General features: G+C 44.2%; 1 long non-coding RNA gene across 1 annotated transcript; it reads left to right on the forward strand.

Annotated features, from left to right (window-relative positions):
- The first annotated feature begins 1,089 nt into the window (after window positions 1-1,089).
- Window positions 1,090-4,185, forward strand: LOC144138714 (uncharacterized). Its single transcript, XR_013315949.1, has 2 exons — window positions 1,090-1,187; window positions 3,606-4,185. It is a non-coding gene; the product is annotated as an uncharacterized LOC144138714 (long non-coding RNA).
- Window positions 4,186-12,182: the final 7,997 nt, after the last annotated feature.

The raw sequence follows: 12,182 nt of genomic DNA on the forward strand, positions 1-12,182 counted from the left end.
CCCTCTCTCTCTACTTAGGTGGATGATTGCCGGCGGGGCTCAGCTTTCCCCTCCCCTAAGTAACGCCACCGTAAGCGCGATCGTTGGTTTGTTAGTTTTAAGTAGAACTGACACCGAATTCAACTAAGGGGAGATTGATTGTGAGAATAAAAAAACGAAATACACACGCGCCTAGTCGACCTCGTTTTTCTGTTGTTTTTTCGGGGAAGTTTTGCTGGAGGGGGGGGGAATAGACTAGAAGCAGCAGCGTCTTGCACCGTTGGGTGAAGTGAAAGAAAGCACTTTCTTAACATTTATAGTATTAGTGTTATTGCATGAATTTTAAAATAACAAAAAATGGTTGAACGGATTCAAATTAACAACGTTAATTTTTACCCTCTGCAACAGAAATTGGGTTTCACGTGGCAATGCTCCGCCAGGGTTTAGCGTTAGTTTCTACGAACGGCGGGGCAAGCACAAGTATCTAACGTAAAATCATATCAAGTCACGAAATTACAATATTAAGGCTAAAAAATGTTCAAAGAATGCCTGGGACATCCCTCACTCAAAATGTCTGGGCCAAAACGTCATGCACCAAAATTTTCATGCACAGAAATGTCCACACCGAAACGTCCTGGACCGAAATGTCCGACACCGAAATGTCCGGATCCCGTTTAGCAGTCTGTCCGTTTCGTTGGCTATGTTGTTACCTGGTCGACCGGGACTGGTCTGCTCCTACGTTGCCGGAAGGACGAGTAGGAAGGGTGCGGAGGCACGGACATGGCGAAGGCAAGCCCGCGGAACTAATTCCCCTACCGCGACGAATGCCCAAGTGCCTAGCCGGGTCCCGGTCAACCCAGTAACAACGCATGCGACCGAACGGACGGACTGCTAAAACTCTCTATTCTTTCCACGCCAGGGAACAATTCTATCGGCCAGACGCGCATTGTGGCCTCCCCAGACAAACGAACGAGAGCTTCGCCGCTGCGACATTCCACAATAAAACACAATAAAAACAACGTACTCTACTCTCGCTACCAGACCACTGCTCAGTGGTGATCTCTACGCCCTCAAGCGTATTTTTTTTTTTATTTTTATTTTTTGTCTTTCCCGTGATGGCGGATTTGTTGTAGCGTATGTGCGGTCGTCGCTTTTCAGCAGCGGCGGGTTAAACAAAGGATCGCCAGCGATGCGACATGGTGAGTGTGGTGAGTACATACGACCAGTTTGTTACGATTCAATGCTTTTAATACCTCTACGCTTCCTTCTTTGCTGTCCCGCCCTAAACTGTTGTCGCGAGGTTTCACACTCGATCCGCGAGGGCAAATTAAACGGACGATCATTGTAAATTTACCGCAGCATCTAATGACTGTTGGAATCCGTTGGCATTAGCTGTTAATAGTGCCAGTCATTGGTGTTTCGCAGACAAGCTGGTTGCTCAACCTGAATGCAAACGAATGAAAACGCAGCACACATTAGGTAGGTAGGAAGCCAGCAACGCGGATGAGACAACTGGCTGCCTTGGCATTTAATTACAGCAAAATGTTTGCACCAAGAAAATTGATGAGCTATAGCGATCGCCATCCATCACGTTAAAACCACATTCTCGCAATCTGTGTTCCTTAACTGAAAGGTACAAACGTTGCTTTGTACATTGTTCGCGACGCTGTTTCGTCTCACTTTCTCTCGCAGGGCATATTGTCGCGGCATTAGTTTAGTATGCACTCGTACGGCTAAAGTCAAGCCTACGGATTTTCACGCGATGAAAGACTTCGCAACCCCTTTGGCTCTTACTCGGAAATAATGTTGGGGCGTTGCTATACCCACCAGCGCACAATAAAACAGAGTACAGTGCACGTGCCACACACTTGTCTATAACAGCGAGTTCATCTTCATTGAACTACCTCTGAAAACGGCGGAAACAAGCTTTTACAAAAACTGTAAGGCCAAAAGTGGTGGGTAAGATTTAAGAACGCCATGCCATAGTAGTTTTCTTTATATCCTTTTCGGGCGAGGAAGGACGAGGCTAGAAGTATGACAGTTGTGTTATAGATAAGTGTGTTGCTCTCTGTACATACTATATCACCGGTGGTTAAGGAGCTAGGGATAAAGGAGTGACAAAGAGGGAAAGGAAAACTGTTTAAGTTAGCTATCATTTTTGACAAGTGACTTTAAGGTACCCGCAACATTTTTGAAAGTACAAGGGCAGTCTCACCAAAACTGAGAACCCTGCATGATTTAGTAACGTGACGGGTTGGCCTAGTTGATATTCCATTGCTCGAACAGTGGAGGGCAATAAAATGGACAGGGACTCTGAAAGGACAACACAAGTGCGCTACTACAACTGCAGTTTATTATACAGACACTCTTTTTTAAAAACAAGCTAAGGACAAATAAAACTGTGCAGACAGAAAAAGAACTAATAAAGGGGTAATCACGTGTGATTAATTCTGCACGCTCAGACACCCATCAACCCATGCGCCATTGCAAAATTGAATTTCAGTTCAATTTCTCTGCCTGATGGTGCAAGTGATGCACGCCAATACACCTGTCTTATGCAGTCTTGAGTATTTGCTGCTTCTACTTTTTATGTTTTCATTGTTGAAGTTTGCTAATCGGCATAAAAACTACCTCCCTACTGTGCCGATCGCTCGATCGACTGCAGCGGGTGGAGCTGAGATTGGGTAAACCATTCAGGCATCATTGCAATGTACCTGGGACCCACTGCAGTGGCTATAGTGTTGTGCTGCTGAGACCAAGGACGCAGGTTCGATTCCCAACCATGGCGGTTGCTTTTCTGATGGAGGCGGAAAGCAAAAACGCCCGTGTGGTCGAGATTCGGTGCACGCTAAAGATCCCCAGGTGGTCAAAATTAATCCCGAGCCCTCACTACAGTGTGCCTTTAGCGAAGGTGTAGCTTGGGCACAAACCCCACAAACAATTATTCAAACATTGTACCAGGTGAAGAAAAAATAATGTAAAAAAATAAATAAGTTTGCATTGTTTTCCGTTCATGCAAATAAATTAAACATGCTGCTGGTCATAACAGAAATTTCAGGGTTCAGTTTTTTGGTATGAAGGCCTCTGGTACTAGTGCTCCCTTTAGTACGTGTGATCAAATGCTGTGTGCTGGCCACCAGACCCACCCGCAGCTTGGAGAACATCTTGTACAGCCTTCTGCTCAGTTATTGTTGGCCAACTGCTAAGGCCCCTGTTGTCTACCTAAGAGCTGCTTGAGAAGTAGTGCGTGTGTGCAAGTCATGCAAATCAGTTAGGCAGGCAGGTGAAAGTGTTATTTGGTGTGTTAAACCCGAAATTAGACTGCTTATCCTTCCGGTTTATCAACCATTCTTTGGTGCTGTCTTCATGTGGCACCCAATTTGTGCTTCCCATTATAGCTACTCAGGACCATAGCCAGATTTTTTTTTGGGGGGGGGGTATGGATTTTGGGAAGGGGGTAGTTTTCCCGAAGGCAACAGTAAGTATTGCTTACATGCTGCCTGGAAAAGGTTTCAGGAGGGGTTCAAACCCCCCCCCCCCCCCTCTGGGTACGGCCCTGTAGCTACTGCATGTAATTCAGAGTTCAGCTGACCATCATCTGAAGTGAAACTTTGCTTCTTTTGCAGCTGACCATGGCCACGGTGACTGCGACACACTGGGCCATCTTTGGATGTGCAGAAAAATGGAGCAATAAATTTGTACACTTCAATAACGAAATACTTCTGTTGAATGGTTACCTGTGCTACCAGAAAACTTTTCTTTGAGATTTATGGGCCGATCAAAATTCATCACATAGAGGTAATTGCAGGGCATTATTTTCTAGTACCAGGGTCCTTTCACCCGACCGTGGTTCCCAGGAAAGACACGGAGTCCCTGGAAAACCACACCTTTACTGGAAGTCCCGTTCCCCCAAGGTCCGATCATCAGCAGGTCACGCTGTGCACACCTAGTCCAGCACTGTTGGCCATGTTCTAATCCAGGCCATGTCGTGCCACATCTTCGTCTTCCCCTGGGACATATCCCGTGGGATCGACCACCGCCACCATTGTCCGGTTACAATTTAAAACGACGCGCAAGGAGCAGTATAACGGATGAGCAGTTGTACACAAGCAAATTACATAGGCAAAGTTACACATGCCGTGATCCCCGGCTAGTCATCATTTGTCTGGCTGAAGTGCAGAATAAATGTCTTTCCATTTCTGACCATTTTGGTGTTGCCGTGTCACTTCCTCAGAAAGTGTGACAAGGTCATGCGAGGCGGCAAAATGAGCCATAATGGAGTAAGGGATACAACAGGAGTTGCAAGTTGTTTGTTTTCATCACGTTACTATTAGTAGACTACCTATAACAAAGCTACCTTTTCAGTTCTTATGAGGTTTCACTGTAAATGCCACGAAAAAGTAAATCCCTGTTACTCAAAGGGGCTTACTCTTCATTTTTTCATGAAGAAAAAATGAATGTTTGGTTCATTGGAATGACTGCCTCATTAGTATGACACTGGCACGCATTATGGGACGCAGTGCAACTGGCTGAGGCCAGCAAAAGCAAACGCAAGTTGTTAGGCAGGGCTTATGAGCTTGAAAAACAAGGTTTTTTTTTCATTTTATAATAGTAATAATCGGGTGAACAGTGGAACTTGAAAAACTTATGTAAACTAAACAAAAGTACCAGTGTGCACTGTTGTACTGTGCACACTATGCTTGTTAGAGCTGCTCAGCAGTATGGCGCTTTGGAGTTTTCTCACAACACTGGCCGATTTACGTAAACGACATCGTCTTAGATGACCCTATTTCTTGAGCATACCCTATATTTCACGAAACGATTACTACATGCTGTAACAAAGACAAGCCAGAAATACAAGCGAGGTGCAAATACACTCAAAAACAAAGTATGGACAGTGGGCCTGAGTGCTATTCATGCGCCATCTAGAGGATGGGCGGTAAACGAAGCAATGAAATTATAACGCATTTATTTTGCCACAGGGCATAGATGAGGGAGTAGGAGTTGATGACCAAAGTTAATTGAACATGAAAATGTTCACTTCGCAGATGAAGTCCAAGAGGGAATGATGATGAGGCCCATGTATCCATGAAGTGTATGCAGTTGCGTCGCCTACGCGGAGGCCTGTCACCGCAAGATGTTGCATCCTTGTTGGATGCAAGGCAAGGTGGTTTCCCTATCCGCTGCAGCCCTAGTTAACGTGCTCAACATTCATTTCAAATACCTGCCCTGGATATATCATCGCTGACATCACAAGACACTATTTAGCGAGAGGATTGAAACTTTGGCTTAAATTGTGTAATCTCTCAATGAATAAGGCATCATTCGCTGCTTGGCAAGCAGTAGGGGCACTATAAGACACCCAATGTTGTGAGTGAAACTGGTATTTTGTCCTAATGGCCCCTTTAAGGCGAATAAAAGGTTTTCTCTACAACAGGATTTGTAGCAACTGTGAAACTTAGCAAAGAACTGTAATGTTGTGGCACAGCAGATAAGACGAACCATGGTTGAAGGTTATGAGCGATCTATTTACAACATTTACAAAATGGCCATGAGAGAGTCAGTGCTGGCTTCGCCCCCACACAGCTTCTCCCTCGTCATTGTCATCAATGGTCAGCCATGGGAATTCTCGTCCACCATGCCCCGTGACAGAATGGCACCTGTAAAAATCAAGGAATGGTCAGGGTTACTCATTAAAGGCCAACGGTACTCACACTTCAGCTCGGCCAGATTTATCAATTTGTAGTAAGTACCACCCAACGCCGCCTGTATAAGCATTGCCTGACACGTCGCGTGCTTTTCAATAGGAAGGGTAGGGACGCTTAGTTCAACCACTCATCCGCTATGTGGTGCGCGCCGGCGGACATTTCGCCTTACGTCACTGCTCTGGAGTCGCGAACGCTGCACCCACTTCTATGACGTGTGTCTGTCGGCTTGCCTGTTGGGTTTCAAGAGCCGTTTCGCTCACATCTTAGGCCGGACGGGGCGATAGTTCTGGGGCGCGCTGGGGATCTTGTTCAACGTGTCGCTCGCTTTATACTTGCTGCATTTTCCCAAAGATAACCGACGGAGGAGGAACTGAATTATATGTGCAAGAACATATTAATTGTCAGGTAGATAAACAGTGAACAGAAAAACAATATTTTAGGAAGGCACAGCCATTATTTTACTGATGTTTTTTTTTCTCTCTGGAGGATTTAGGGAGGAAAAAATTGCCGGCACATTTTTCATTCAGGCGCTCGCTTCCACCATTACTTTCGAAAAATATCACGTGCTTGTATCATGATGAGATGTTAATATGGAGAACATGCAACAGGGTTGCCGCTATTTAATACTGCAAAAATTCCTGAACAATTCGCAGCTTCTATGTTTTGATGCATAAATAAATAATTGGTTTTCTTCGTTTGCTGGTGTGATTATTGGACCTGCTTGGTACGCTGGTCATACGCACGCACCTTGACAACACATTTGTCACGTGTTTATATTTGGCAGAGGCATAAACAGTAATATTTAACAGCTTCTGAATGCATTGCAACACCACAACGAATGTGATGCACTGTGCGGAAGAAGCAGGACATGGAATATTATTGGGGCTCTTCGATTGTGCATAGTCTGTAGGCGCTTCCTCGTATTAGTCCAAGGATCGTTCGTTTAATTTGTCCTCGCGGATCGAGTGTGAAACCTCGCGACAACAGTCTCGGGGCGGGACAGCAAAGAAGGAAGCGTAGAGGTATTAAAAGCATTGAACCGTAACAGACTGGTCGTATGTATTCACCACACTCACCATGTCGCATCGCTGGCGATCCGTTGGTCAACCGGCCGCTGCTGAAAATCGACGACCGCACTTACGCTGCAACAAAGCCGCCGTCACGCGAGAGACAAAAAAAAAGAAGAAGTACGCTTGAGGGCGCAGAGATCACGACCGAGCAGTGGTCTGGTAGCGAGAGTAGACTGTGTTGTTTTTATTGTGTTTTATTGTGGAATGTCGCAGCGGCGAAAGCATTCTCGTGGCTACGCTATTCACCCGTCGAACGCCGCGTAAGCAACCAGCATGAAAGCAAGCACAAGCTGCGGCCTGCTCCGTGGTTATTCTTCTGCCTTTGACCTTCGAGGAAGTACGTACGGCTGAAGGGCGGGCAAACTGACCTTCTTATAGGAAGGAAAACGCAGTAGCGCTTTGTGGATTCTTGTACTCGAGGTTTGGCATCAAAAACAGCCAAATCCCAGCGATGTAACGGTAGAAACGCCGTTCCTGCCGTTCCTTCAAAAACGTAACGAGTTACCATCCCAGTTCCACCGACCGTTATTTGAACGGTGGCGTTCCTCCGTTCCTTCAAAAAGGAACTAGTTCCAGGAACGCCGTTCCTTGTAACGCCGTTCCGTACAACAGTGCGTAGCCCTGGAGAAATCTAGCTACGAATCTGGCTGCTTTCTATGAGTAGAATTGTACCTAGCTCAGACTAGTTTTAACATATGCACCGATTTTTCAATACATTGGTAATGTATGAATGTTACTTAAAAATGATTTCTCGCATTCGTTTGTGCGAAATGGTCTTCTGGATCCAGAAAATACAGAATGACCATGAGTTGATAAAACTTACCTGACACAGTTTTCTCAGTGTACGTTGAAAGAGTACAGTGGCCCTGAGTCTTCCAACAAGCTGTCAGAAGGCGGTAAAGAAAACGCAAAGAATGTTTCAAAAACAACTAGGCTTACGCAGATGAAAACTAGAGAAAAATGCGCCTGAGAATAAAACTCTAACTATATATTCCAGGCGCCCACTACTGCCAAAGCCCTACATTTACTGCCGAAACTCATGAATAAATCTACACGTGTGCTCCCGACATATACACCAAAAAACGTCTGATCGTCACTTTGTTGTGTAGCATACTTTTCTTCAAAACCTATGTGCAACAAAGTCACCATCAAAAAAAAGCTGCGAGCTGGTCTCACATTCTCTAAACTCGTAAGACGCCTAAACTGAATCTTGAGGGCTGTCATAATGAAGCATGTAGAAATACCTCCATTCCGGAATACGGAGCGTTATTCGTATACGGAGGGAAACTTAGCAAAGCAGACAATTAGCATAAGGCACTGAAATGTTCCCGACTGCGTTTTCGAACTTTCCTGATCTCTACAGAAGCACTGACTATCATGCTACGAAACATGAAAGTTGAAGAAGCTCCCTTTTTGACGCCCCTTCACATCCGATGAATGGAGTGACCAGCGCTCTGTGTGTTTCGGTCGCCTCTGAACTATCAGCCAAAGCACCTCCTTGGAGCACCCGTGGAACCAGCGTGTCCATTTCTCTGTATGGTTAACATACCAAAGTGCCTCCGTCGTAGGGTACTTTTTCTGCATCAGGTTCCAATTGGGGAAACAAATTCTCTTTTTTAGGTGAACTGGCCTAAACATTCTTTCTGGGTTTTCACTTCGCTTAGGATCTTCATTGCCATTAGGAATGATTGCACATGCCTCCTGTACATGGATATCAACCCACTTTCCCTTGAGCTGTGCCGCCCGCTCTTCAAGTTCAGCAAACTTCTCTAGTGCTGCTTCCCTTAAACCTTCTATATGTGCTCTTAGTTGAGCCAACGCCACCCTCTCAGACTCTCGCTGCGCTCTTAGTTTAGCACGTTCGAATTCGACCGATATTCGAAGTGCCCAACTTGAGTCTATCAGCATTAAGTTTGTCTAACCCTTTGATACTCATTGTAACGATGTCAAACTCCTGAATGCTTATTTGCAGTTACGGTTTCACTCTCCAAGCTGTTTGAGGAGAGTCATGTGGCGGACACCACTTTGTGATGATGTTGAGGTTAGGAAGATCTCATGACGCTGTAGTTGAAGCCAGGAGCAAGACCAGGAGCAAGTTGAAGCCAGGAGCGGACGTCACTGAGAAGCTTGAAGACAAGCGCTACGCAGGGGTCCCCAGACCTAACAGCTCCGGATCCGGGCTGCAGCTGCTCACTATGCTAGAGAACAGGGAAACGAAGATGCCGTCGCAACGCCAGTAGAATAACACACGCCCTGGAGGGCGGCCGTGGCACGGCATTTCCAGTGGCGAAGTGGTGTCAGGATATCCTATACCAAAAGTCGCAGAACACCTGGGTCCTCGCCGTCCTGACGAGAGGCTTCCGGATTCCTGGAACTCGCCTCTAACATGGACCCCACGAGGCAGTCGATCTACCCAGCCCACTAATTCTTCCTGCTTGTCCTCCTCTTGATTGTTCTGGTCACTGCTTCGCAATCCACAATCATGAGGCGCCATAACATTTTGCTCTGGTCCCTTTTTTCGAACATATTTCATACCATAAATTCTGCATATGAACACCGCAAAGAGTTTGAAGAACCCAGTTAATGGTAATTAGGTATTTTAAAACAACTTAACGTTCATGTCCATTCAGATCGCGATGACGGAAGGGATAGGAAACAGATTATGTATTTTGAAAAACGAATGTAATTTGAAATTTTATTTGTCGTGTTCACGAGGTGTAAAATTACACACGCTTCAAATATAGACGTAATGCAATTATTACTTATCGAAATTTACTTATTTCTTTTGAATCGCTACATTGAAAGCAAGCTGAAACTCAATGAGTTGTTCAGTCTTGGAAGTTGCCACAAGGGAATTTATGAGACCTGCATGCGATTTATAGAATACATATATAAGAAATGAACGGGCAGGGCAACCGTGCACTAGCAAAGCGATAAGTTGTTGGCCCGAAATTGAGAAAGACCTGGAGATGACATCACGCCAAAACTATTCACATCATGTCTAGAGTGATTGTTTAGAAATATTGACATGGCAAACATAGTATTAAGGATAAATGGGAGATACTTGAGCCATTTGAAATTTGCGTACGACATACTATTGCTAAGTGAGAACACAGATCAATTGCAGCGATGCGAGGTAGATCGGCCGTGGGGTTAAAATATGTATTATTAAGTCTAATGTAATAAGGAATAAGCGTTCCAAAAACATCCTATTTAGCTAAAAAAACAGCACGCTAGAAGTACAAACTTAACTTCCTCGGACAGATGGTTAGTGCTAACCCCGAAGACTAGAAAGGAATGCGGCGCTGATTAGGAATAGCTTCTAGAGCATTCGGCAAGCACTTCCAAATAATAAAAAGTATGCAAGGTCTGTCACTGAAAAGAAAATCTTCAACCAGAGCATAGTCCCGTTTATGCCTTGTGAACCTAAATTTGGAGCCTTGCTAAACAACTAGAAGGCAAACTTATGACGGCTCAACAGGCCATTGAACATATAATGCTTGGTGTAAAATTCAGGGTCACAAACTGAGCTACCTGGATCACAAATCAAACCAGGGTAGAAATTATCACAGTTGGTATAAAAAATCAAAATGACTTGGGCTGGCCTTGTACTGAGACGAACCGATAAGCGGTGGACAATTAGGGCAGCAGAGTGGATACCAAGGAATGGGTCTAGTACGAGGGGAGGGCCATTAATGCGAGGTAGGTGTAACAGAAAGAAATACGGCGGTACACTGCGGGCTTAACCAGAGCCGGACAGATGCATTTTGTTAATCAATGGGACATGTATTGGTCCTGCAGTGGACCTGAGTAGACCGATAATGATGATGAAGATGAAACTCAACATAAAATAAATAAATTTAATTGCGTCAAAGCATCGTTTACAACTTGCTTGTCTGACTCAGCCAAAAATACCAAGAACTGTGTATATCCAAAACACGTAGCTGAACCGCACAAATCAACGGCGGAAAATAGTACGATGCAGTAGGATTACAAAACGAAAACACAGCTGTTTGCATTGTGCCGTGACAATTCCTGCCTAGTAAAAAATGAAGTAAACCCTTATGACTAATTATCTCTAGGAATGAGAAAGTGGTCTATGTTTGAGACGTTTAATTCGGTTTGTGCATTTATACGTCTTTTTTGAGTATGTCGTCTTCTCCAGCTACCAGTTCACGTGCGCAGAGAATGTATTTGTCTGAAGCGTTACCTTCGTTATACAACAAGGGCGAGGGTGCCGGCTATAAATGGTTTAGCAGGAACGAGCAGCTGCCTTTTTGCCCCCAGGAGATTTTTTTCGCATTCTGTTGCACTTTGTTCTGCAGCATGATGCTTTAACAACCAATGTGCACACCTGACACTAAAGGAGGCTTTCTAAAGCCCATTATACTAACCAAGCACTATCAGGCTTAATCTAAAGAAAACATCATCTTCTGTAAAAATAATGGTCTACTTCACTCTTTTTCGCTCAGAAAAAACAATAATTGGATCCCAAATATTCCTACATACAAAAATGCATCAGGGTATTGCGCAGCCCTGCTGTGCCTATGACAAATTTGCATTATTAACATTTTTCATTATCGTTTCTTTAAACATCGGGCTGAGCTGCATATATTGTGTTTTTCTCGCACTTTTACTCACATCTCACTATTCCGCAAAGTTTAAAGCAAAACAGCGATTCCCTGAAATGTTTTGAACCCCGTCAACTGCTTCCAAGCAAAGTGATCTTGTTCACTAAGTTAAAATTGGAGCCTGCTGCTTATACCCGTGTTGACAGTCATATCACTGCATATTATAATTGAGTGCAACAAAGAACCATCACATATTTAAAATAAATAAATTTCACTAAAATGAAGAGGTGATTCGTATTATTGTGATAGGTTTATTTGTTTGTTACAATTGTTTTTTTGCACTAATACTTTTTATTACGAATTTTTGTCATGCAATTTTCGTCCTCTTTTATATTACCATGCTTTTTCATTCGTTTCGAACGTTTTTTCACTTCTCTAAAACACTTTGCTTTTTTATAGCTTTATTGTTTTGCATTAAGTGTTACCCTGTACTTTTCTTAACGTACTGCTGGTGAACCTGGGTGAAAAGCTTCAGCCTCTGTATGACCCACTGCTTAACGCAGTCCACGCAGGCACTTAAGAGAAACTTAATGAAACTAAAGTAAAAATACCGCTTATATACTTCAGACCTTCAGCGTATAGCGAAAAGGCGATACTTGTCAGGTAACACGCAGGAGATATACTGAAATTCTAATTGCATGCCAAGAGTGGCTATACCTGTTCGAAAAAACCAAGAAGCAGGACCATTTTTTTCATCAATATAGTATAATATTGCCAAGACAACCCGGTCCAGAATAATACTTGCAAGCCTGTCTATATTTGCCGTATACAACAACCACCAACCCCGTTTATGC

This window comes from Haemaphysalis longicornis, unplaced genomic scaffold (genome assembly GCF_048455015.1).
Source record: "Haemaphysalis longicornis isolate Haplotype H1 unplaced genomic scaffold, Haemaphysalis longicornis Haplotype H1 scaffold_5, whole genome shotgun sequence".
In the NCBI taxonomy this organism is placed as follows: Eukaryota; Metazoa; Arthropoda; class Arachnida; order Ixodida; family Ixodidae; genus Haemaphysalis; species Haemaphysalis longicornis.